Source organism: Leuresthes tenuis, unplaced genomic scaffold (assembly GCF_036924035.1).
Source record: "Leuresthes tenuis unplaced genomic scaffold, fLeuTen1.0.hap1 SCAF_154, whole genome shotgun sequence".
In the NCBI taxonomy this organism is placed as follows: Eukaryota; Metazoa; Chordata; class Actinopteri; order Atheriniformes; family Atherinopsidae; genus Leuresthes; species Leuresthes tenuis.
The window spans coordinates 24,603-52,383 of record NW_027325508.1 but is presented as its reverse complement, the minus strand read 5'-3'; the positions used below and the strand labels follow the sequence as shown (position 1 = coordinate 52,383).

General features: G+C 43.4%; 4 non-coding genes across 4 annotated transcripts; 2 read left to right on the top strand and 2 right to left on the bottom strand.

Moving 5' to 3' along the window:
• The first annotated feature begins 868 nt into the window (after positions 1–868).
• On the top strand, positions 869–982 carry LOC140287599 (U5 spliceosomal RNA). The gene has a single exon (XR_011911740.1). It is a non-coding gene; the product is annotated as a U5 spliceosomal RNA (small nuclear RNA).
• Positions 983–11,705: 10,723 nt separating this feature from the next.
• On the bottom strand, positions 11,706–11,889 carry LOC140287592 (U2 spliceosomal RNA). Its single transcript, XR_011911733.1, has one exon. It is a non-coding gene; the product is annotated as a U2 spliceosomal RNA (small nuclear RNA).
• A 308-nt stretch (positions 11,890–12,197) lies between these two features.
• Positions 12,198–12,311, bottom strand: LOC140287596 (U5 spliceosomal RNA). Its single transcript, XR_011911737.1, has one exon. It is a non-coding gene; the product is annotated as a U5 spliceosomal RNA (small nuclear RNA).
• Positions 12,312–27,561: 15,250 nt separating this feature from the next.
• On the top strand, positions 27,562–27,675 carry LOC140287603 (U5 spliceosomal RNA). The gene has a single exon (XR_011911743.1). It is a non-coding gene; the product is annotated as a U5 spliceosomal RNA (small nuclear RNA).
• The last annotated feature ends 106 nt before the right edge of the window (positions 27,676–27,781 follow it).

Below are 27,781 nucleotides of genomic sequence, written 5' to 3'. Positions count from 1 at the left end.
GTGTCAAAGCCCAAACATGTAACATTCAACAGGACACTTACACAACACATTCAAATCAAACAGTCAGACAACATACAAGAACATATACCCCAGCCGGCATTGCTCCCTGCCTATTTTCGTACAGCACACTATGTGTGCGCACACCTTTATTCACAAACTCTTCAACTTATACTCTTTTACCGAAGCTGCTACAGCTCGATTGGCCGAATACCCTTTGATCCTATTTCGGTGAATTTGACATCTGCCTTACATATAACAGATTAGCGGTTTAGCAGTTTTAATTTAGTTTGAGTGAAGGAATTCATTTTATAGCGAAATCCGAAATCGTGAAGAACTCATGAAAGTAAGCTTATTCTCGGATTCCTGAAACTTTAGATTTGCTCTTTCTTTTACTGCAAAGTACAACATTGTTTTTTTTGTTTAAATCTTTCTAGACATGGTAAATATTAAGGACAAAGCAGTTTTCACATAGTTTGAGTGAAGGAATTCATTTTATAGATAAAATCCCAAGAGTCTGCTGAGAAAAGAGAGTGAATGCGAAGTAGACTTTAACACGGCTATGGGAGCGAGCCGAGTGTGGGCTAACCGGGAGAATTGCTTGAAAGAAACGCGACACCGAATGAGCGATCAGAACAAAGCCTCAATACGGGATTCTTGTGGTGTTTTTGTTGCTGCCTTGTCTTTTGCACAGAGTAAAAGACAAGGCAGCCATCGAATAGGGCCCAATTGTTCCTAGTTGGTCAGCCGAGGAGCAAGGGGGGGGGGGGGGGGGGGGGGGGAGCAAGCGTCTCAACCAAGCAAAGCTCACCATGGGGAAGGTGGCTATGCCAACTAGCCTGATGCCCTCCTCCCGCAGTGACGGATAATCGTACTCTGGTTTCTCTTCATAACGTACAAGTCTTTCGCCTTTTACTAAAGATTTCTGTGGAGAGCAGCACTAATGAGTTGTTTCTATTTTTGGCAGGCTTTACCTTTGCGGGTGAAGCCCTTTCTGTCTGTGCAAAAGAAATCTTCTTACTGTGCAGAGTGACTTCTCTGAGTAGAGTCGCCTTACTTGTTGCGACTGTGCCGATGTTCGAAGCTGGAGTGCAAAGTTGTTGCTTGAATGGTGCTTGCTGGAGCGTGCGGGAGTGCAAAGTTATACCATTTAAAAGGGCTGAAGAGTGCTCAGTGCAGCGGGTGGGCGACACTCTGGCCACCTTGAAAACCGAGGTTACATCCACTACCAGGGGCAGCCCAAGTTCTGCCGCAAGTGTGGTGAGCATGGGCACCTGGTTGAGGCTTGTACCAAGGTGTTATGTGGGAAGAGCAGAGAAATTGGGCAAACCTTTGGAGAGTGTCCAAATGGCAGGAAATGTAATCTCTGTGGAGAATTAAATCACCTCTTCAGAGATTGCCCTAAATCTTTTGCCAACAAATTAAAGACGGTAAAGCCACAGTCAAGCCAACAAAGAGAAGGACCAAAGGTGGCAGTTGGTGAACAAAGTGAAGAGGTTGACCCAATAAATTCAAACTTCCCGCCAAAAGCTTGGATTGGAAGTGAGGAGCAAAAAGGGGAGGGGCCTGTAGAGGCCTCACCACTCAGTGTTGAAGTCTGTGAGAATTCACAGGCAGAGGGTGGAGCTACGCTAAATGAGGAGGAAGAGCAGACAGGTGAGTCTAGTGAAGATACTCACCTCCCCGAAGGTCAACAGCCGAAGAGGACGGCATCTGAGCCTCTGATTCCCCAGTGGTATCAGAGAAGAGGGGAAGGGTTAGGTCCCTTTCAGACAGTTCTTCAGTGGAAGAACCTAGAGTCTTCCCCTCCGACTCACCAAATGAGGTCTCCTTTTTAACTTCAGCTCTGCAATCAACCCCCAGGGACTCAAAGTTAAATGCAACATTGCGTCAGAGGCCAACACCGAGAGTCCGAAAAGGAAATATAGATCACCCTACTCACTTTTCACCTAAAGAAATGAAGGAAGAGCTAGTTTCCCAAGAAATAACCTGTGTGTAATTTGTTTTGATAACTTAGAAAAACGAAAATGACATACCTACTTTCCTTTATGGGAGGAAATGTGGCCCCATTTATCGATATGGAGTGGCTCAAATCAAAATAAAAATGATGGTGTGGCCATTCTAATTAAAAATCCGCATGTTCTGGTGAAAGGTAGCACAGTGGTGAGAGACGGACGGGCACTTTTAGCACACTTGAATTTTATGGGGCAAGACTTTAACCTCTTAAATATTTATGGTTTCAATGGAAAAAATTAAAGGTATGACCTTTTAGAAGATATACAGCTTTACATGCTAGGGCAAGTACCTTTAGTTGTAGGAGGGGATTTTAACTGTATCTTGAGCAGGAAAGATAGAAAAAGAGCAGGGGTAGATTTTAAAGTGGATAAGACTTCGATTTTACTTCAGGGCATATGCAGGGATTTTAAGCTTACTGACTGTTTTAAAACAATGCATCCCAGAGAGGAGGGCTTCATCTGGTTTAGTCATGATGGCACCAGAGCCGCTCGCATTGATTATTTCTTTACTAGAGATTGCCCACCCACTGATGTTAGATTAACCCCTGTTTTCTTTTCAGACCACCTTATGCTCTCCTGCACCCTTTCACCCCCTTCTGGTGTGACGGTAGGAAGTGGTCTGTGGAAACTCAACTGTTCCCTGTTGGAGGATGAAATCATAGTCAGTCAGTACAGGGAATGTTATAAAGAGTGGCAGACCCTTCAAGACCTCTACGAAACACATGCACAATGGTGGGAAATGGTGAAGGAAAGGACCCAGACTTTTTTTAAACAGCAAGGTAAACGTAAAAAAAGGAAAGAGAATAGATGTATGATGGGACTACATAAACGCTTACAGCGCTACTTTAAACTAAATCAGTGTGGCATAGACTTTAAAGAAGATATCAAAGATGTCAAAAAGGAAATGTCAGTTTTAGCAGAAATAAAGATTAAAGGAATTTTTGTAAGAAGCAGGGAGCAGGAAATTGAGGAAGGTGAAAAAGAAAGAAAGTTATAAATAAAAAGGAGTGTATTCAAAATCTAAAAAGAGAAGATGGGTTTTTAACAAAATCCACACAAGAGATGATTGAAACTGTACATACCTTTTATAGTAACATGTACAAAGAAAAACCAGTGCACTTGGAAACATCGGCAGAAATCTTAAAATTCGTTGACAAAACCGTAAAAGAGAATGCACACTTGACACAGAATTTTACTGCTTTAGAGTTAAAAAAATGCCTAACAGGTTTTAAGAGAAGTCGAGCTCCGGGTTTAGACGGGCTTTGTTGAGGTCAACCTGTACCTCTTTCCGAGTCCGTTGATGCAGTGAAGGAGGAAGACAGATGCGACGATATAAAAATCAACACAGTTTTATTTGCGCAGTTTGCAAAGTGCGGAGAGCAGTTCAGTACATTACATGCGAACAGCACAAAGTACGGAAAAGCTCTGTCTTTGTCTAGGGGTGTGATGTTATATAGACTTGAGTTCAGTCTCCACCTTATGAGATGTGTGTGCGTCAATATCTTGTCTCTTCCTCTATGTGTGTGCGTGTGTGTGCCTGTATAAGGCGTTACTTTCAGAAGACCGTTGTGAGTGCGGTCCTAGTTTCACAACATGTCTTTCTCAGAGATATCTCCTTATAAGGCTGCTGTTCAAGCACAGAAATGAGCAAGCCGGTTATACAGGATATCACCTTATACAGCTATCCTCACTCACAATACCCCCTTTTGATCTCTATTAAGAGATCACACAAATGGCTGAGTAACAATACATGACTAAAAATAAATTGAAAAACCCCACGCCCCCTTTTGATAACAACAAGATGATCACACAATCTCCGACATTCTGATGATATCATCTTCATCTGTATCAGGATCGGGAGGGTTCAGACCTTGCTTATCATTAACCCATCCTTCTCTGGCTAAGGCGACTTTCGCAGCTTTGGTTGCATTCCCATACGTATAAGTGGGCGTCCATGGCCCTGTATAACCCACCGCCTGACCCCACGAGTGGCACAGACGCTTCCACCACGTGGAGCCACCTGGCGTTCGGCGCCTTGCGCAATCTTCACTTACAAAGGAGTCAGCACAGAGATAAACATCATATCCTCTCCAACCCGCTGCATTGCCTCCGCATTTAATAACGTCGCACAAATCGAATTGAAACGCTGTGGTGGAGCCTACTGTGTAATTCAACTCCAAGCCGCCATATTGGTTCAAACAAAAATCTTGTTTTTGAGTTTGTCGTTTGGGTCGTTTGTGTGCAGGACTGGGTTCACATAACCAGAAGATCAGGGGGACAATCACGCACGTGATGGCTGCACAACATGTGAGAATTTTCCAACTCCCAAACAATAACATTCTAATATGTTTCACTGTGTCTCAAGTATGATAAAAATAGCAAGCAAAACTTTCTTGGTAATTCAGACCTTATCTATCAGGGTGCTCTAGGCGGGGTTACCCCTAGAGGAGCTTTAAACCTTATAGTTTGTCAACATTACCCAACTCCTTAGCAAATAGCACACATTATTAAAAGATAACATAAGGGTGATACTGCAATGATTATAATTTGGTATGACCTGTAAGAGCAAGTTTAAGCAAAGCCCAAGCAAACACGATTATGATTATAACAAATCCAAAAATAACACAATTCAACTGAGATGACGTCATCTGGTCCCGTTCTTCTGAGGAGATTTCACTTTCTCCCGATGAGGGTTGAGTTGGAGCCCGGGTCTAACACCCGTCCTGCTCGTAAATGATGTCGTTGCAAGGAGGCAGAAGTGTACTACTTCTGCCTGCAAAATGCCACCAGGGGATTATTCTGCCCCTTGTTGGTTGGTGGTCTTTTCCTCTGTACCAGCCGGTACAGTGTGCAAATCTTTCAGCGCCTGGTGAGTCGCTGCTAGGGAGCGTTGAGGTTCCTCGGCCGCAGCACACTGGCTCCAATGGAACCACGTATCACCTTTCCCTTTGACTCGGACTGCGTGGGAGGTCCTCTCGGTCACCTGATAGGGCCCTGTCCACCTTGGCTCCGACCACTTTCTTTTGATGACCCTCAGCAATACCCACTCAGCCTCTGGAGCCGGCGCTGGTTGGCCCTCTCCTCTGCTACTCGCCACCTGCTTTGAAAATTCTGCAACGAGACTTTGGAGTTCATGGAAATACATTTTGTGGGTTAGGTGTTGTTCAATATGTCCTGTTCCTGGCAACTTAGATTGAGGTCCAGGAAAAGCTCTCCCTGTCTGGAGCTCATGTGGTGTAAACCTTGTGGACTGATTAACAGAGCTCCTGATGGACATTAAGGCTAAGGGCAACGCATCTAGCCAATTCATTTTGGTCTGTGCACAGATTTTAGCCAATTTGCTCTTCACTGTCTGATGGGTTTATTTGTTGCGGTTAGAAATCCAGCCCTCAACCACTGTTTCAGTTCCACATGTACTGCTCCTGCTGCATAGGCTGAATCTGTGTAAATGTTTACTTCCTGCCCTTCCCCTAGCCTCAGTGCTGCTATTACTGCCAGTACTTCTGCTCTTTGTGCTGACTGCTGTCCTTCCAGTCTCTCTGCTTGTCGTGTGATCAGTTCCCCTTGGATGTCCTCTACAACTGCATATGCTGCTTTCAGTCCTTCTCGTTCATCCCTGAAGCAACAGCCGTCTGTGTACAGTTCTCTGGCCCCTGGTATCGGTTCTGTTTGTAGGTCCAGTCGTACTTTCTCCTCTTTCTGCACTCTGTCCGTACACTCATGTGGCTCACCTGTTCCTAGCTGATCTGCCATGTTTATGCCTTCATGAGTGAAAGTCAGGTTTGGTGCCTCGAGAATTTTGCTCAGTCGTCTTTGTCTCAGAGCAGTCAGCGTAAAAGTCTGTGAGTTCACATAGGCCACAACGCTATGTGTGGTCAGAATGTGCAGTTGATGTCCCATGACAATGTGTGCAGTTTTTTGAATGAGCTTTGCTATCCCTGCTGCCTGTTGTGTACACATACGATGGCGCTTTTCCATATTGTCTAGCATCACACTGATATACATTAGTACTACTCTCTCACCCCCTTTTCTCTGGAACAGGACGCCATTAGTGCAAAGTTCTGTTCCAGAGACATCCAAGTAGAATGGTAAGCTATAATCGGGTATAGCTAGGTCTGCTGCTGTGGAGAGGGCCTGTTTTAGTGCAATAAAGGCTTCCTCCGCCTCCTGAGTCCAATTCAGGGTCGCTGACAGGTTGCGCATGCCTTGTTCTTTCACTAGGGCCCGCAGAGGTCTAGTTAAGCCGGTGTAATTGGCTATGTAAGTCCTACTATAGCCCGTCAACCCTAAGAAAGACAACATGTCCTTTACCTTCACTGGCTTAGAGTGATGGAGAATAGTAGACCTGTGCTGAGGGGAGAGCCCTGCTCCTTTTTGGGAAATTTGCCTGCCCAAAAACGCTACCTGCCGCCGTGCAACCTGAAGTTTGGCTTTGCTGACCTTGAACCCTGTTCTTGCAAGATGTAAAAGGACATTTTTAGTTGCTTCCAAACACAGAGCCGCAGTGGGCGCTGCCAACAACAAATCATCTACATACTGAACGAGAGTCACCTGCTCTGGTAGTGGGCAATCAGTCGGGATATCTTTTAGAACCTGGTTAAAAATCCCTGGGGACAAAGCGAACCCTTGCGGCAGCCTGGTGTACTGTAGCTGCTTGTGCTGATACGAAAACGAGAAAATGTGCCTGCAGTCTTCCGCCAAGGGAAGACAAAAGAATGCATTAGCCAAGTCAATGCAGGTAAACCACTAAATTTTCCTGATACCAATCTGTCTGTAACCCATCATAAAATAGAGTAACATGGGGGGAATCGGGAGGTGAGACATAGGGTTCGAGTTGGGAAATCCAGGGTTTCCACTGGAGGTAAGCCGAGAGGATACCACGCCGCTCAGATGTTTCCGGCTGTAATAGACCCCAGTATATGTCCGCGTATTGTTCATTCACTGGCTGCACAAGATATTGACCAGTGATGTTCTCCATCGGTCCAGAGCACGGCAAATGAGATCCATCAGGCATGACAACAACCAGGCCCTCGGCGCTGCAGAGTATCGTGGCCCCCAGTTTTATCAGGAGATCTCCTCCCAGCAAGTTCATCGGTACAGAAGGTGAATGTACAAATGGATGTGTCACAGTCTGTTTTCCCACCTGGGTGAGTAGCGGCTTAGTGAACGGCAGTGTCTTTTTCTCCCCAGAGAAGCCCATAAGCGTGATGGTATGCGATGACAGGGAACCAGATGGTACAACTTTCAATGTGGAACATGTGGCTCCAGTGTCAACCAAGAAAGGCAGATCTTTTTTCTCAATCTGAACTGACAGCATCGGTTCTGCCGTAGTGATGCTGTCTGAGAGTCTCTGTGGGGTGTGTCAATACTGACCGGACTGGTCAGGGTTCTCCCCATTGTCCCACAATGGGAACTGACCAGCAGCAGCTGCTCCCCAAGGCTGCTGAGGATACATAGGTGCAGTAACAGGAGGTCCGGAGCCGCGACCCCTGCCTCTCCCAGGAGGACCACTATCCACACCTTTCTGTGCTCTTGGATTATGTGGGCAGCTTCTTATCCAATGATTAGGGTCTCCACAGAGATAACAACAACGAGTCTCCCCTGACTGTCCTCTTCCTGTACCGCCCCTTAGTCCCCGACCTCTTCCCCCAAAGCCTCCACCCCGCATTGGTCCTCCCCCATGTCTTCTCCCGCCTGATGGGGGCTGCGGTACCCATGGTGGGACCGGAAATAAATCAGGAACCTGTGGTGGCTCGGCAGCTAACATGACCTTCGCAGCTTCCCCTTTTTGTTTTTTATTTTTATCATTACATTTCTGTCTAGCTTCCGTTAACTGTAATTTTAACAGCTGAACCTGCAATTCTTTTAAGTCATCCTGTTCCTTCTGCGTATTATCTTGAGCACGGGTGAGGTGGTGTATTAAGTGTTTCTCCCAGACATGGGATTCACTACCGAGCATGTCCGGGTTATTAACCATGGCTATTTTGACATTCTCCGGCACTCCATCCAGTATAGCCTGTCTAAACCACTCCCTCTGAGCTCCAGCTTTCCCTGGGTGGCATCCTGTGTGTTTCAACCATAAATCCTTGCTCTGATCTACATACTCCCTTGGATTCTGTTTGGGGTCCCATCTCATCTTTGGCATTACGGTGGCGTTAGGTAGTGGATATTTTTCTCTCATTGCTTTCCCTATTTCAGTGCTATGATGCGTGAAGGGGGTGTCATCTGTCATTCTGTCTGTATGAGCGATAGTCTCAATTTCTCTCATGTCCCCACCCGTCATGCATCGTCCTGCAATAGCTCTAAAGTCCCCTAATGCCAATTTCTGTCCTGCCGTCAGAGAATCCAATTTGCTGAGCCACAAATTTCCACCCTCGGCTACAGGTGGTAATTTCTCCACTATGGCCTGTATGTCCCCTATAGTGAATGGTCGGTACTGGTCACCTTGTCCTGGTACTGCTGTTAGTGGGTACATTGTGACCGGAAGGATTGTCCCACCACGTCGGCGCTGGCTAACTCTTCTGCCTATCGTATCTGTCAGTTCCTCTGCCACCTTCATTCCTTTCTCTACACTTCTCACCAGTCCGTCCCTTTTTTGACAGAGCTCTTCTATCTCTCTCCGACATAACTCATCTAGCTCTCTCTCTTTCCTGACGGCTGAATCTTCCTCCTCTTCCCTCCATGTTCCTGCCAAGCTAAAACTTGCTGGTACTTCTTGTCTTTCACCTTCCCACTGTCCCTTTCCTTGAAAAGAAGCTGTCCCTGCTGCTTCTGCTTCCTCCTCACAATCTGAAATCTCACTTCCCCTCATGACCTGCCTCCGTGGCAGTGGTGTGACTTCTCGTTTTACCGTGTGCTGTGGAGCCTGTTACCTTGCCCGTCTCTGCGAGAATGGGTCTGGGGGCGCCGAAAGGTTATCACCTGTGAAGGGGTTATAAGAGGATTTGGACGTCGTCCCTGTCCTTACTGAAGTCTCAGAGATTGATGCTGTAGGAGTGGCTGCACCTGCTTCAGTCACACTGTCACTTACAAGTGTCTCTTCTGAGGCTCCAACCTGAAGTGTACCACTAGTCACATATAGTGTGGGATATAACCCTGGTGTCGGTGCAGCAGGCGGTGCATATGGAGGTGGGCATGTAGGAGTGTCAGGTGCAGTTACCATTTGTTTGCCTCCTGTTTTCCTGCGTTCTCATGGAGATGTCTCACACTTTGCCAGAAGACCGCCAGCTCAGACCAGCCCCGTCGTCGCTCCTCCTGCTCTTTCGCCTCCTTTTTTAATTTTGAACGTTGCAGCACACCTGCCTTTTGTCCCTGCTCTGCCAGCTCTTCTTTCCTCACCTTACATTCTTTCTCCTTTTATCTCACCAATTGTTCCACTTGTCCCTTCATGTCGGCTAATTTCCTGTCCCTACCCTTTTTAGGTAACACTGCCCCTGCTGCTTTTAACGTATTCTCTAACTGCAGCTCGAGGGGCCTCCAGGCACCCATACCTGGGCCCCATCCCCCATCATCTATTTCCCTGTCAAACTCTCCCTCCATTTTACTTCTCTTTTTCTAAATTCTGAGGCCAGCCGGTTTGTATGACGTACGTCCGATCAACAGGCCTTGTAAGGTGATGATTTATTAACGGCCAGTCAGTTTGTATGGCATAACACCTGAGCAACTGACCCTTTTGACAAACCAAGCCACTTGTGTTAACACCGCTAGGTTTCAATGGCTCAGACAGATTACGTTATCACCGTTAGGTTTCCTCTGTCTGATTGTCGAGTTTGTCAAGACACCGTTTTATGTACCCATTCACCTTTAGACACCTCAGAATTTTATTCTTCCCACAGCCCGCTTCTCCTTATTTCTCTCAAACAAATACAAAACACACAAAACACGTTAAAATCTTCACACACTCTTTCAAAATGCACTTATAGAAAAAATACCTCAGGAACCCTGTTCCTGTACTCTAGTATAGGGGACTCTAGCCCCAAACAGACTTCAAGAATTTATGAGGAGTATAACCTCAAGGGACTCTAACCCAACTCCGTAGAGTATACTACTTTAGGGGACTCTAACCCCAGGGACTCAAACCCAGTAGAATTCGGGGTGTCTTCACCTCCCCGGGACTCTAACCCAGCAGCCTCTCAGGCTTCCGGTTCCTCGTCAGGCAACCGGTGGGGTCCGCCACGACCAAAGACAGTCTGTTTTATCCTCTTTTTATATTCACTTTTCTCTTATAGTTTTACGCAGTTATCAACATTAACTCTTATCGTCTTTTGCTGATTCAATCACCAGTTTCAGGACAGGACACGTTGTTTTAAGATATTCAATGTGCAGAGTTTGATAAAACAGGTTCTGCTTACCTCTGTGTTAACGTGCCGGCTCGTGTCCCGTCTCTGTCACCGTGAAGGAATCTTTTATCCGAATGAACTCCGTCCTCTCCTCACCACATCCCGAACGAGCCCCCAAAATTGTTGAGGTCAACCTGTACCTCTTTCCGAGTCCGTTGATGCAGTGAAGGAGGAAGACAGATGCGACGATATCAAAATCAACACAGTTTTATTTGCGCAGTTTGCAAAGTGCGGAGATCAGTTCAGTACATTACATGCGAACAGCACAAAGTACGGAAAAGCTCTGTCTTTGTGTAGGGGTGTGATGTTATATAGACTTGAGTTCAGTCTCCACCTTATGAGATGTGTGTGCGTCAATATCTTGTCTCTTCCTCTATGTGTGTGCGTGTGTGTGCCTGTATAAGGCGTTACTTTCAGAAGACCGTTGTGAGTGCGGTCCTAGTTTCACAACATGTCTTTCTCAGAGATATCTCCTTATAAGGCTGCTGTTCAAGCACAGAAATGAGCAAGCCGGTTATACAGGATATCACCTTATACAGCTATCCTCACTCACAGCTTCCTGCAGAATTCTATCTGACCTATTGGGACCTTTTATCATCAGACATTTTAGATGTTTTTAAAGATTTTGAAAAACTCGACCGACTGCCTGACAGTTTTAGAGTGGGAATAGTGACTCTACTTTATAAAAAAAATGATAAGACTGACCTAAAGAATTGGAGGCCCATCACACTTTTAAACTTTGATTGTAAACTTTTTAGCAAGGTTTTAGCGACACGGATGTCCTCTGTTTTAGAGGAGGTAATTCACCCAGACCAAGCTTGTGCCATCTCAGGGAGACAACTCACCGACAGCCTCGTACTGATTCGAGACATCATTGATTACGCTAGAGACAGAAACACCCGGCTTGTCATCTTAAATTTAGACTTTGAAAAAGCATTTGATCGGGTCTCGCATCAATATCTCGTTCAGGTGTTGCAGCCATCGAAAAGGGCCCGATTGTTCCTACTTGGTGAGCTTTGCTTGGTTGAGACGCTTGCCCCCTCCCCCTGCTCCTCGGCTGACCAAGTAGAAACAATCTATTCGATGGCTGCCTTGTCTTTTACTCTGTGCAAAAGACAAGGCAGCCACAAACACCACGGGAACACCGTATTGAGGCTTTGTTCTGACCACTCATTCGGTGTCGCGTTTCTTTCAAGCAATTCTCCCGGTTAGCCCGCACTCGGCTCGCTCCCAGAGCCGTGTTAAAGTCCACTTCGCATTCACTCTCTTTTCTCAGCAGATTAAAAGAAAGTTTCATCTTGGGCTCCCTGAAACTTCCATCCTGCACCGCTGTTTGCTTTTTCACAAGAGCAGAGGAGAGCGCACCGTTCCCAGCGGCACTGCTGTACCGGGTCGAGGCTTGGAGTGAACGGAGCAAGCTTCTTTTTCAACTCCTATTCTTAAAAATCCATTTAATATGTTGTCCTCGTATAGAGGACATATTAAACTGATAAGAACAGATACTACACTTGATCTTAGCCAAAAGGCCGAGAAGCGATAACTGTCCACTGTTTCAGGTCCGAGGGCCCTTGCTGGCACAATGCGCACTTGTAGCAGTGTTCTTTTTATGGCCATAGGTGGCCAGAGTGTCACGTTGCACCTCCGCCCACCCGCTGCACTGAGCACTCTTCAGCCCTTTTAAATGGTATAACTTTGCACTCCCGCATGCTCCAGCAAGCACCATTCAAGCAACAACTTTGCACTCCAGCTTCGAACATCGGCACAGTCGCAACAAGTAAGGCGACTCTACTCAGAGAAGTCACTCTGCAAAGTAGCAAGATTTCTTTTGCACAGACAGAAAGGGCTTCACCCGCAAAGGTAAAGCCTGCCAATAATAGAAACAACTCATTAGTGCTGCTCTCCACGGAAGTCTTTAGTAAAAGGCGAAAGACTTGTATGTTATGAAGAGAAACCAGAGTACGATTATCCGTCACTGCGGGAGCAGGGCATCAGGCTAGTTGGTATAGCCACCTTCCCCATGGTGAGCTTTGCTTGGTTGAGACGCTTGCCCCCCCCCCCTTGCTCCTCGGCTGACCAAGTAGGAACAATCGGGCCCTATTCGATGGCTGCCTTGTCTTTTACTCTATGCAAAAGACAAGGCAGCAACAAAAACACCACGAGAATCCCGTATTGAGGCTTTGTTCTGACCACTCATTCGGTGTCGCGTTTCTTTCAAGCAATTCTCCCGGTTAGCCGACACTCGGCTCGCTCCCATAGCCGTGTTAAAGTCTACTTCACATTCACTCTCTTTTCTCTGCAGACTCTTGGGATTTTATCTATAAAATGAATTCCTTCACTCAAACTATGTTAAAACTGCTTTGTCGTTCATATTTACCATGTCTAGAAAGATTTAAACAAAAAAAACAACGTTGTACTTTGCAGTAAAAGAAAGAGCAAATCTAAAGTTTCAGGAATCCGAGAATAAGCTTACTTTCATGAGTTCTTCACGATTTCGGATTTTGCTATAAAATGAATTCCTTCACTCAAACTAAATTAAAACTGCTAAACCGCTAATCTGTTACATGTAAGGCAGATGTCAAATTCACCGAAATAGGATCTAAGGGTATTTGGCCAATCGAGCTGTAGCAGCTTCGGTAAAAGAGTATAAGTTGAAGAGTTTGTGAATAAAGGTGTGCGCACACATAGTGAGCTGTAGGAAAATAGGCAGGGAGCAATGCCGGCTGGGGTATATGTTCTTGTATGTTGTCTGACTGTTTGATTTGAATGTGTTGTGTAAGTGTCCTGTTGAATGTTTGGGCTTTGACACTTCACTGTGGTTGTTAACTGTGTGGTGTGTCCTGAAATGTTATATGTTTGGGCTGTGTGACATGCTTAATGCTTGTCAGTAGCTACCCACTTATTCATATATAGCAACTGACAACATAAGAAGTCTGGACATACTTTGATAGTAGTTGTAGAAGTATCCTTATTGATAATAGATAAACTAATTCATAGTGATAGAACAGTAGATGAACAGGTGCCTGCACGTCTCACGAAAATAAAATGGGTGTATGATTGCTGACGGCAGAGCAATACTGCCAAACTTATGAGTTCTTGTGGCAAACTTGATTCAGTGTCTTGACGTGTATACGCTGTTTCGCTGACTTGATTGTCACAAGAAACAAAGTGTGTTTGATAAGATCCGACCATTTTATTACGGGAGGATCAGTATGTATGGATTCTGATGTGACTGATAAACCCATTCGTATCTTAAGCATAATCTAATACGTGAGACAACGCCCTGGCACACAATCAAAAAAAAAAAGAGAGAGCGGTTTTGTGTCCCCACAGTCCATAATGTAGAAAAGAGAGAAAAAAGCCTTTCTGATTTGGTGTGTGTGCTCATAGTGCAGAGTGTAGAGAAAAGAGAGAAAAGAAAGCCGTTTTGGTGTCACGGGTGTTGTGACTTACACACACACATTTCTGAATTGAGAAAAGAAATTATTTTAGAGGAAGCAGTAGAGTTTAGATCCCACATTTGTTGATAGGCATTCATTTATTTCTTCACTTCTGATGAAGTTTCAACAATAAACAACAAACTTTGTATTATGAGAAAGAACCAGACTCATTCTTCAGGAATCCGAAAATAAGCACGAATTCGGATTCTCCTATAAAACGAATTAATTAACTCAAACCAAGTTAAGACTGCTTTGTCCTTCATATTTATTCATGTCTAATCAAGTTTCAACGATAAACAACGTTGTACTTTGTAGAATGAGAAAGAACTTCTTCAGCAATAAAGCATCTCTCGACATATGACGAAATACAGATTTTGCTATAAAATTAATTTCTTCTATCAGCGTGACTTAAAACTGTTTGTCCTCCTTATTTATCCACTTCAAATCAAGTTTCAACAATTAAAAAAAAATTGTAGTTTGAGAAAGAACAACTTAATCTTCAGCAATCAGTATAAAAAGAGGGTAACAAAAGGTGCAAATGCCAACCATACATCACTAAAAGGTGGAGCGGAAGTATTCAGCTGCAAGTAGGTGTGAATGTTCGACCATAATTTGTAAAAAGTGGGTAAGAAAAGGTTCGAATGCCCGTCTAAATATTAACAAAAGCGGGAGGAGAGGTCTTCGGATGAGAGTGGGTGAGAATTTCCTACCATACAAGTATGGTGGAGAGGAAGCTGTGATTGGCCGACAATAGTAAAAAGCAGGTGAGAAAAGGTGCGAATGTCAAAACATACATGATCAAAACAGGGAGCGGAGGTGTTTGGCTGCGACAAGGTGTGAATGTCCACCCATAATTAATGAAAAACGGGCAACAAGTAGGTTTGAATGCCCAACCATACATCATCAAAAGCAGGAGTGGATGTGTTCGGCTTCAAGAAGGTATGAATGTCCATCAATAATTGCTATAAAACATGAAAGAAAATTTTCGAATATCAAACCGCACATAATCATAAGCGGGAGAGGAGGTGTTCCGCTGCAAGAAGGTGTGAATATCCACCCATAATTACTGAAAAATGGGTAAGAAAAGGTGCGAATGCCCAACCATACATCATCAAAAGCAGGAGTGGATGTGTTCGGCTACAAGAAGTTTTGAATGTCCGACCATAGTTTGTAAAAAGCGGGTAAGAACAGGTTTGTATGCCCGACTGTACACAATCAAAAGAGGGAGCGGAGTTGTTCAGCTACAAGAAGGTGTGAAAGTCCGACCATGGTTTGTAAAAAGCGGGTAAGAACACGTTCGTATGCCCGAATATACACCATCAAATGCGGGAGAGGAGCTGTTCGACTGCAAGTAGGTGTGAATGTCAGAGAATAATTTGCAAAAAGCTGATGAGAAAGGGTGAGAAATCCCGACTATACACCATCAAATGCGGTAGCGGAGTTGTTCGGCTGTGAGTAGGTGTGAATGTCCAACCATAATTGCTGAAAAATGTGTTAGAAAAGGTAAGAATGCCGGTCCATACATCATCAAAAGCGGGAGAGGTGGTGTTCGGCTGCAAGTAGGTGTGAATGTCCAGCCATAATTACTCACAAATGGGTAAGAAAAGGTAGTATTGCCAGACCATACATGATCAAAACAGGGAGCGGAGGTGGTTAAGCTGCAAGAAGGTGTTAATGTCCGACTAAAGTTTGTAAAAAGCGGGTAAGAAAAGGTGCGAATGCCCGACAATGTATGATGAAAAGAGGGAGCGGAGGTTTTCGGCTGAAAGAAGGTCTGACTGTCCAACCATAATTTGTAAAAACCGGGGAAGAAAAGGCTTGAAAGCCCGACTATACACCATCAAAAGCTGGAGCGGAGGTGTTCAGCTGCAAGAAGGTCTGAATGTCCATCAATAATTGCTAGAAAACATGAAAGAGAATTTTCAAATATCAAACCGCACATGATAATAAGCGGGAGAGGAGGTGTTCAGCTGCAAGAAGGTGTGAATGTCCACCCATAATTACTGAAAAATGGGTAAGAAAAGGTGCGAATTCCCAACCATACATCATCAAATGCACGAGTGGATGTGTTCGGCTACAAGAAGGTTTGAATGTCCGACCATAGTTTGTAAAAAGCGGGTAAGAAAAGGTTCGAATGCCCAAACATACACCATCAAAAGAGGGAGCGGAGGTGTTCCGCTGTAAGAAGGTGTGAATGTCCGACCATAGTTGGTAAAAAGCGGGTAAGAAAAGGTTAAAATACCCGACTGTACACAATCAATAGCGGGAGCGGAGTTGTTCGGCTACTAAAAGGTGTGAAAGTCCGACCCTGGTTTTAAAAAGTGGGTAAGAAAAGGTTCGAATGCCCGAACATACACCATCAAAAGAGGTAGCGGAGGTGTTCCGCTGTAAGACGGTGTGAATTTCCGATCATAGTTGGTAAAAAGCGGGTAAGAAAAGGTTAAAATACCCGACTGTACACAATCAAAAGAGGGAGCGGAGTTGTTCAGCTAAGAGAAGGTGTGAAAGTCCGACCATGGTTTGTAAAAAGCGAGTAAGAAAAGGTTCGTATGCCCGAATATACACTATCAAAACCGGAAGCGTAGGTGTTCGGCTGCAAGAAGGTGTGAAAGTCCAACCAAAGTTTGTAAAAAGCAGTTAAGAAAAGGTTCGAATATCCAACCATACATAATCAAAAGCGGGAGCAGAGCTGTTCGAGTGCAAGTAGATGTGAATGTCAGATCATAATTTGCAAAAAGCTGATGAGAAAGGGTGAGAATGCCCGACTGTACACAATCAATAGCGGGAGCGGAGTTGTTCGGCTACAAGAAGGTGTGAAAGTCCGTCCATGGTTTGTAAAAACCGGGAAGAAAAGGCTCGAAAGCCCGACTATACACCATCAAAAAGAAGGTTTGAATGTCCATCAATAATTGCTTTAAAACAAGAAAGTAAATTTTCGAATATCAAACCGTACATGATCATAGGAGAGGAGGTGTTCCGCTGTAAGACGGTGTGAATGTCCGACCATAGTTGGTAAAAAGCGGGTAAGAAAAGGTTAAAATACCCGACTGTACACAATCAATAGCGGGAGCGGAGTTGTTCGGCTACTAAAAGGTGTGAAAGTCCGACCCTGGTTTGTAAAAAGCGGGTAAGAAAAGGTTCGAATGCCCGAACATACACCATCAAAAGAGGGAGCGGAGGTGTTCCGCTGTAAGACGGTGTGAATGTCCGATCATAGTTGGTAAAAAGCGGGTAAGAAAAGGTTAAATTACCCAACTGTACACAATCAAAAGAGGGAGCGGAGTTGTTCAGCTAAGAGAAGGTGTGAAAGTCCGACCATGGTTTGTAAAAAGCGGGTAAGAAAAGGTTCGTATGCCCGAATATACACTATCAAAACCGGAAGCGTAGGTGTTCGGCTGCAAGAAGTTGTGAACGTCCGACCAAAGTTTGTAAAAAAGCAGTTAAGAAAAGGTTCGAATATCTAACCAAACATAATCAAAAGCGGGAGCAGAGCTGTTCGACTGCAAGTAGGTGTGAATGTCAGAGAATAATTTGCAAAAAGCTGATGAGAAAGGGTGAGAAATCCCGACTATACACCATCAAATGCGGTAGCGGAGTTTTTCGGCTGTGAGTAGGTGTGATTCTCCAACCATAATTCCTGAAAAATGTGTTAGAAAAGGTAAGAATGCCGGTCCATACATCATCAAAAGCGGGAGAGGTGGTGTTCGGCTGCAAGTAGGTGTGAATGTCCATTAATAATTGCTTTAAAACATAAAAGAAAATTTTCGAATATCAAACCTTACATGATCATTAGCGGGAGAGGAGGTGTTCAGCTGCAAGAAGATGTGAATATCCACCCATAATTACTGAAAAATGGGTAGGAAAAGATGCGAATGTCCAACCATAAATCATCAAAAGCAGGAGTGGAGTTGTTCAGCTACAAGAAGGTATGAAAGTCCAACCATGGTTTGTAAAAAGCGGGTAAGAGAAGGTTCGAATACCCGAATATATACCATCAAAAGCGGAAGCGGGGGTGTTCGGCTGCAAGAAGGTGTGAACGTCCGACCAAAGTTTGTAAAAAGCAGTTAAGAAAAGGTTTGAATATCCAACCGAACATAATCAAAAGCGGGAGCAGAGCTGTTCGACTGCAAGTAGGTGTGAATGTCAGATCATAATTGCTGAAAAATGTGATAGAAAAGACTAGAATTCCAGACAATACATCAACAAAAGCGGGAGTGGTGGTTTTTCGGCTGCAAGTAGGTGTGAATGTCCAGCCATAATTACTCACAAACGGGGGAAGAAAAGGTAGTATTTCCAGACCACACATGATCAAAACAGGGAATGGAGGTGGTTCAGCTGCAAGGTGTGAATGTCTGACTAAAGTTTGTAAAAACCGTGTAAGACAAGGGGCGAATGACCGACAATGTATGATCAAAAGAGGGAGCAGAGGTGTTCAGTTGCAAGAAGGTCTGAATGTCCGAAATAATTAGTGAAAAATGGGTAAGAAAAGGTGCGAATGCCAAATCATACATCATCAAAAGCAGGAGCGGATGTGTTCGGCTACAAGAAGGTTGGAATGTCCGACCATAGTAAGTAATAGGTGGGTAAGAAAAGGCTCGAATGCCCGACTATACACCATCAAAAGCGGAAGCGGAGGTGTTCGGCTGCAAGACGGTGTGAACGTCCGACCAAAGTTTGTAAAAAGCATTAAGAAAATGTTCGAATATCCAACCAAACATAATCAAAAGCGGGAGCAGAGCTGTTCGACTGCAAGTAGGTGTGAATATCAGATCATAATTTGCAAAAAGCTGATGAGAAAGGGTGAGAATGCCCGACTATACACTATCAAATGTGGGAGCGGAGGTGTTCATCTGTGAGTAGGTGTGAATGTCCGACCATAATTGCTGAAAAATGTGTTAGAAAAGGTAAAAATGCCGGACCATATATCATCAAAAGCGGGAGAGGTTTTGTTCGGCTGCAAGAAGGTGTGAATGTCCAGCCATAATTACTCACAAACGGGTAAGAAAAGGTACTATTGCCAGACCATATATGATCAAAACAGGGAGCGGAGGTGGTTCAGCTGCAAGAAGGTTTGAATGTCCGACTAAAGTTTGTAAAAAGCGGGTAAGACAAGGTGTGAATGCCCGACAATGTATGATCAAAAGAGGAGCGGAGGTTTTCGGCTGCAAGAAGGTCTGAATGTCCACCCATAATTACTGAAAAATGGGTAAGAAAAGGTGCGAAAGCCCAACCGCACATGATCATAAGTGGATGAGAAGGTGTTCGACTGCAAGTAGGTGTGAATGTAAGATCATAATTTGTAAAAAGTGGGTAAGAAAAGGTAAGAATGCCCAACCATAAATTATCAAAAGCGGCAGCAGAGTTTCGGCTGGTATTTATCAATGTCTAGATAGATTTCAACAAAAAACAACGTTGTACTTTGCAGTAAAAGAAAGTGCAAATCAAAAGTTTTAGGAATCCGAGAATAAGCTTATTTTCATGAGTTCTGCACGATTTCGGATTTTATTTATAAAATGAATTTCTTCACGCAAACTAAGTTAACACTGCTTTGTCCTTCATATGTACCCATTTCTACATATATTTCAAGCATAAACTTCCTCATATTACCCTGAATGAGAAAGAGCCACACTTGTGATTAAGCCATACCTCCCTTTTGAGGAGTTCTGCATGATTTGGGATTTTATCTATAAAATCAATTCCTTCACTCAAACTATGTTAAAACGGCTTTTACCTTCATATTTATCAATGTCTCGATAGATTTAAACAAAAAAACAACGTTGTACTTTGCAGTAAAAGAAAGAGCCAATCAAAAGTTTTAGGAATCCGAGAATAAGCTTATTTTCATGAGTTCTGCACGATTTCGGATTTTATGTATAAAATGAATTAATTCACTCAAACCAAGTTAAAACTGCTTTTTCCTTCATATTTATCAATGTCTAGATCGACTTCAACAAAGAACAACATTGTATTTTGCAGTAGAAGAAAGAGCAAAACTGAAGGATCAGGAATCCGAGAATAAGCTTCTTTTCATACGTTCTGCATGATTTGGGATTTTATGTATAAAATGAATTCCTTCACTCAAACTAAGTTAACACTGCTTTGTCCTTCATATGTACCCATTTCTACATATATTTCAAGCATAAACTTCCTCATACTACCCTGAATGAGAAAGAACCACACTTGTGATTAAGCCATACGCCTCTTTTGAGGAGTTCTGCATGATTTGGGATTTTATCTATAAAATCAATTCCTTCACTCAAACTATGTTAAAACGGCTTTTACCTTCATATTTATCAATGTCTCGATAGATTTAAACAAAAAAACAACGTTGTACTTTGCAGTAAAAGAAAGAGCCAATCAAAAGTTTTAGGAATCCGAGAAATAAGCTTATTTTCATGAGTTCTGCACGATTTCGGAATTTATGTATAAAATGAATTCATTCACTCAAACCAAGTTAAAACTGCTTTTTCCTTCATATTTATCAATGTCTAGATCGACTTCAACAAAGAACAACATTGTATTTTGCAGTAGAAGAAAGAGCAACACTGAAGGATCAGGAATCCGAGAATAAGCTTATTTTCTTATGGGCAAGTGGGAACTGCTTTGTCCTTCATATTTATCAATGTGTAGATGGATTTCAACTTCTTCTACTGCAAAGTCCAATGTTTTTCTTTGTTGAAGTCGATCTAGACATTGATGAATATGGAAGGACAAAGCAGTTTTAACTTGGTTTGAGCAAAGCAATTCATTTTATAGCAAAATCCGAAATCGTGCAGAACTCATGAAAGCAGGCTTATACTCGGATTCCTTAAACTTTAGATTTGCTCTTTCTTTTACTGCAAAGTACAACGTTGTTTTTTTGTTTAAATATTTCTAGACATGGTAAATATGAAGGACAAATCAGTTTTAACATAGTTTGAGTGAAGTAATGCATTTTATAAGCAAAATCCCAAATCATGCAGAACTCACGAAAAGCTTTTTCTCGCTTTTCACTGCTTTTTACAGACTTTGGTCGGACGTTCACACCTTCTTGCATCCGAAAACCTCCGCTTCCGCTTTTGATGATGTATATTCCGGCATTCGAACCTTTTTTTACCCGCTTTTTACAAACCATTGTCGGACTTTCACACCTTCTTGCAGCCGAACACCACCTCTCCCGCTTTTGATGATGTATGGTCCAGTATTCTTACCTTTTCTAACACATTTTTCAGCAATTATGGTCGGACATTCACACCTACTCACAGCTGGACACCTCCGCTCCCGCTTTTGATCATACAATGTCGGGACATCGCTCCTTGTCTTACCAGCTTTTTACAAACTTTAGTCGAACATTCACACCTTCTTGCAGCTGAACACCTCCGCTCCCGCTTTTGATGATGTATAGTCGGGCTTTCGAGCCTTTTCTTACCCGGTTTTTACAAATTATGGTTGGACATTCAGACCTTGCAGCCGAACACCTCCGCTCTCTCTTTTGATCATACATTGTTGGGCATTCGCACCTTGTCTTACCCGCTTTTTACAAACTATAGTCAGACATTCACACCTTGCAGCTGAACCTCCGCTCCCTGTTTTGATCATGTATGGTCTGGCAATACTACCTTTTCTTCCCCCGTTTGTGAGTAATTATGGCTGGACATTCACACCTACTTGCAGTCGAACAGCTCTGCTCCCGCTTTTGATTATGTTTGGTTGGATATTCGAACCTTTTCTTAACTGCTTTTTACAAACCATGGTCGGACTTTCACACCTTCTTGTAGCCGAACAACTCCTCTCCCGCTTTTTATGGTGTATAGTCGGGCATTCGAACCTTTTCTTACCCGCTATTTACAAACTATGGTAGGACATTCAAACCTTCGTGTATCCGAAAACCTCCGCTCTCTCTTTTGATCATACATTGTCGGACATTCGCACCTTTTCTTACCCGCTTTTTAAAAACCATGGTCGGACTGTCACACCTTCTTGTAGCCGAACACATCCGCTCCCGCTATTGATTGTGTACAGCCGGGTATTTTAACCTTTTCTTACCCGCTTTTTACCAAGTATGGTCGGACATTCACACCTTCGTACAGCGGAACACCTCGGCTCCCTCTTTTGATGGTGTATGTTCGGGCATTCAAACCTTTTCTTACCCGCTTTTTCCAAACTATGGTCGGCTATTCACAGCTTCCTCTCCACCATACTTGTATGGTGGGATATTCACACCCACTTGCATCCGAAAACCTCTTCAAACCTTCTTGCAGCTGAACCACTGCGGTCCCTGTTTTGATCATATATGGTCTGGCAATACTACCTTTTCTTACCCGTTTGTGAGTAATTATGGCTGGACATTCACACCTACTTGCAGCCGAACACAACCTCTCTCGCTTTTGATGATGTATGGACCGGCATTTTTACCTTTTCTAACACATTTTTCAGCAATTATGGTCGGAGATTCACACCTACTCACAGCCGAACAACTCCGCTCCCGCATTTGATGATGTATAGTCGGGCATTCTCACCCTTTCTCATCAGCTTTTTGCAAATTATGATCTGACATTCACACCTACTTGCAGTCGAACAGCTCTGCTCCCGCTTTTGATTATGTTTGGTTGGATATTCGAACCTTTTCTTAACTTCTTTTTACATATTTTGGTTGGACGTTCACACCTTCTTGTAGCCGAACACTTCCACTTCTGCTTTTGATGATGTATGGTTGGGCATTCACACCTTTTTTTTGCCCATTTTTCAGGAATTATGGGTGGACATTCACACCTTGCAGCTGAACACCTCCTATCCCACTTATGATCATGTGCGGTTTGATTTTCGAAAAGTTTCTTTCATGTTTTCTAGCAATTATTGATGGACATGTAGACCTTCTTGCAGCTGAACACCTCCGCTCCCGCTTTTGATCATACATTGTCAGGCATTCGCACCTTGTCTTACCCACTTTTTACAAACTTTAGTCGAACAGTCACACCTTTTTGCAGCCGAACACCACCTCTACCGCTTTTGATGATGTATGGTCCAGCATTCTTACCTTTTCTAACACATTCTTCAGCAATTATGGTCGGACATTCACACCTACTCAGAGCCGAACACCTCCGCTCCCGCATTTGATGGTCTATAGTCGGGCATTCTACAGCCGAAAAGACTCATTCTTATGTTTGGTTAGATATTCGAACCTTTTCTTAACTGCTTTTTACAAACTTTGGTCGGACGTTCACAATATCTTGCAGCCGAACACCTCCGCTTCCGCTTTTGATGGTGTATATACGGGCATACGAACCTTTTCTTACCCGCTTTTTACAAACCAAGGTCGGACTTTCACACCTCTTAGCTGAACAACTCCGCTCCCTCTTTTGATTGTGTACAGTCGGGTAATTTAACCTTTTCTTACCCGCTTTTTACCAACTATTGTTGGACATTCACACCGTCTTACAGCGGAACACCTCCGCTCCCTCTTTTGATGGTGTATGTTCGGGCATTCGAACCTTTTCTTACCCGCATTTTACGAACTATGGTCGGACATTCAAACCTTCTTTTAGCCGAACACATCCACTCCTGCTTTTGATGATGTATGGTTGAGCATTCGCACCTTTTCTTACCCATTTTTTACAAACTATGGTCGGACATTCACACCTTCTTGCAGCTGAACACCTCCTCTCCCGCTTATGATGATGTGTGGTTTGATATTCGAAAATTTTCTTTCATGTTTTCTAGCAATTATTGATGGACTTTCAGACCTTCTTGCAGCTGAACACCTCCGCTCCCGCTTTTGATGATTTATAGTTGGGTTTTCGAGCCTTTTCTTACCCGCTTTTTACAAACCAGGGTCGGACTTTCACACCTTTTAGTAGCCGAACAACTCCGCTCCCGCTATTGATTGTGTACAGTCGGGTATTTTCACCTTTTCTTACCCGCTTTTTACCAACTATGGTCAGACATTCACACCTTCTTACAGTGGAACACCTCCGCTCCCTCTTTTGATGGTGTATGTTCGGGCATTCGAACCTTTTCTTACCAGCTTTTTACAAACTATGGTCGGACATTAAAACCTTCTTGTAGCCGAACACATCCACTCCTGCTTTTGATGATGTATGGTTGGGCATTCGTACCTTTTCTTACCCATTTTGCAGTAATTATGGGTGGACATTCACACCTTTTTGCATTTTAACACCTCCTCTCCCGCTTATGATCATGTGCGGTTTGATATTCGAAAATTCTCTTCCATGTTTTCTAGCAATTATTGATGGACATTCAGACCTTCTTGCAGCTGAACACCTCCGCTCCAGCTGTTGATGGTGTATAGTCGGGCTTTCGAGCCTTTTCTTCCCCGATTTTTACAAATTATGGATGGACATTCAGACCTTCTTTCAGCCGAAAACCTCCGCTCCCTCTTTTGATCATACATTGTCGGGCATTCGCACCTTTTCTTACCCGCTTTTTACAATTCATGGTCGGACTTTCACACCTTTTAGTAGCGGAACAACTCTGCTCCCGCTATTGATTGTGTACAATAGGGTATTTTAACCTTTTCTTACCTGCTTTTTGCCAAATATGGTTGGACATTCACACCTTCTTACAGCGGAACACCTCCGCTCCCTCCTTTGATGGTGTATGTTTGGGCATTCGAACCTTTTCTTACCCGCTTTTTACAAACTATGGTCAGACATTCTAACCTTCTTGTAGCCGAACACATCCACTCCTGCTTTTGATGATGGGTATTCAAACCTACTTGTTGCCCGCTCTTCATTAATTATGGGTGGACATACACACCTTGTCGCAGCCAATCACCTCCGCTCCCTGTTAAGATCATGTATGGTTGGGCATTCGTACCTTTTCTTACCCATTTTGCAGTAATTATGGATGGACATTCACACCTTCTTGCATTTGAACTCCTCCTCTGCCGCTTATGATCATGTGCGGTTTGATATTCGAAAATTCTCTTCCATGTTTTCTAGCAATTATTGATGGACATTCAGACCTTCTTGCAGCTGAACACCTCCACTCCAGCTGTTGATGGTGTATAGTCGGGCTTTCGAGCCTTTTCTTCCCCGATTTTTACAAATTATGGATGGACATTCAGACCTTCTTTCAGCCGAAAACCTCCGCTCCCTCTTTTGATCATACATTGTCGGGCATTCATACCTTTTCTTACCCGCTTTTTACAAACCATGGTCGGACTTTCACACCTTTTAGTAGCGGAACAACTCTGCTCCCGCTATTGATTGTGTACAATCGGGTATTTTAACCTTTTCTTACCTGCTTTTTGCCAACTATGGTCGGACATTCACACCTTCTTACAGCGGAACACCTCCGCTCCCTCCTTTGATGGTGTATGTTCGGGCATTCGAACCTTTTCTTACCCGCTTTTTACAAACTATGGTCAGACATTCACACCTTCTTGCAACCGAACACTTCCGCTCTACCTTTTAGTGTTCTATGGGGTATTGACACCTTTTTTTTCACCGCATTTTATAGATTATGGTTGTAAATTCTCACCCACTCTTATCCGAAGACCTCTCCTCCTGCTTTGGTTAATATATAGTCGGGCATTCGAACCTTTTCTTACCCGCTTTTTACAAATTATGGTCGAACATTCACACCTACTTGCAGCCGAACACCTCCGCTCCCACTTTTGATGGTGTATAGTCGGGCTTTCTAGCCTTTTCTTCCCCGGTTTTTACAAATTATGGTTGGACATTCAGACCTTGCAGCCGAAAACCTCCGCTCCCTCTTTTGATCATACATTGTCAGGCATTCGCACCTACTTGCAGCCGAATACTTCCGCTCCACCTTTTAGTGATGTATGGTTGGCATTTGCACCTTTTCTTACCCTTTCTTACCCTACTGATTGCTTAAGATTAAGTTGTTTTTTCTCAAACTACAACATTTTTTTAATTGTTGAAACTTGATTTGAAGTGGATAAATAAGGAGGACAAACAGTTTTAAGTCAGGCTGATAGAAGGAATTAATTTTATAGCAAAATCTGTATTTCGTCATATGTCGAGAGATGCTTATTGCTGAAGAAGTTCTTTCTCATTCTACAAAGTACAACGTTGTTTATCGTTGAAACTTGATTAGACATGAATAAATATGAAGGACAAAGCAGTCTTAACTTGGTTAGAGTTAAGGAATTCGTTTTATAGGAGAATCCGAATTCGTGCATAACTCGTAAAATAGAGCTTATTTTCGGATTCCTGAAGAATGAGTCTGGTTCTTTCTGATAATACAAAGTTTGTTGTTTATTGTTGAAACTTCATCAGAAGTGAAGAAATAAATGAATGCCTATCAACAAATGTGGGATCTAAACTCTACTGCTTCCTCTAAAATAATTTCCTTTCTCAATTCAGAAATGTGTGTCTAAGTCACAACACCCGTGACACCAAAACGGCTTTCTTTTCTCTCTTTTCTCTACACTCTGCACTGTGAGCACACACACCAAATCAGAAAGGCTTTTTTCTCTCTTTTCTACATTATGGACTGTGGGGACACAAAACCGCTCTCCCTTTTTTTTTTTTGATTGTGTGCCAGGGCGTTGTCTCACGTATTAGATTATGCTTACGATACGAATGGGTTTATCAGTCACATCAGAATCCATACATACTGATCCTCCCGTAATAAAATGGTTGGATCTTATCAAACACACTTTGTTTCTATTGACAATCAAGTCAGCGAAACAGCGTATACACGTCAAGACACTGAATCAAGTTTGCCACAAGAACTCATAAGTTTGGCAGTATTGCTCTGCCGTCAGCAATCATACACCCATTTTATTTTCGTGAGACATGTGCAGGCACCTGTTCATCTACTTTTCTATCACTATGAATTAGTTTATCTATTATCAATAAGGATACTTCTACAACTACTATCAAAGTATGTCCAGACTTCTTATGTTGTCAGTTGCTATATATGAATAAGTGGGTAGCTACTGACAAGCATTAAGCATGTCACACAGCCCAAACATATAACATTTCAGGACACACCACACAGTTAACAACGACAGTGAAGTGTCAAAGCCCAAACATGTAACATTCAACAGGACACTTACACAACACATTCAAATCAAACAGTCAGACAACATACAAGAACATATACCCCAGCCGGCATTGCTCCCTGCCTATTTTCGTACAGCACACTATGTGTGCGCACACCTTTATTCACAAACTCTTCAACTTATACTCTTTTACCAAAGCTGCTACAGCTCGATTGGCCGAATACCCTTAGATCCTATTTCGGTGAATTTGACATCTGCCTTACATGTAACAGATTAGCGGTTTAGCAGTTTTAATTTAGTTTGAGTGAAGGAATTCATTTTATAGCAAAATCCGAAATCGTGAAGAACTCATGAAAGTAAGCTTATTCTCGGATTCCTGAAACTTTAGATTTGCTCTTTCTTTTACTGCAAAGTACATCGTTGTTTTTTTTTTTGTTTAAATCTTTCTAGACATGGTAAATATGAAGGACAAAGCAGTTTTAACATAGTTTGATTGAAGGAATTCATTTTATAGATAAAATCCCAAGAGTCTGCTGAGAAAAGAGAGTGAATGCGAAGTAGACTTTAACACGGCTCTGGGAGCGAGCCGAGTGCGGGCTAACCGGGAGAATTGCTTGAAAGAAACGCGACACCGAATGAGCGGTCAGAACAAAGCCTCAATACGGTGTTCCCGTGGTGTTTTTGTTGCTGCCTTGTCGATTGCACAGGGGCACGCGTTTCAACCAAGCAACGCTCACCATGGGGCAGGTGGCTATGGCAACTAGCCTGATGCCCTGCTCCCGCAGTGACGGATAATCGTACTCTGGTTTCTCTTCATAACATACAAGTCTTTCGCCTTTTACTAAAGACTTTCGTTCAGAGCAGCACTAATGAGTTGTTTCTATTTTTGGCAGGCTTTACCTTTGCGGGTGAAGCCCTTTCTGTCTGTGCAAAAGAAATCTTGTTACTGTGCAGAGTGACTTCTCTGAGTAGAGTCGCCTTACTTGTTGCGATTGTGCCGATGTTCGAAGCTGGAGT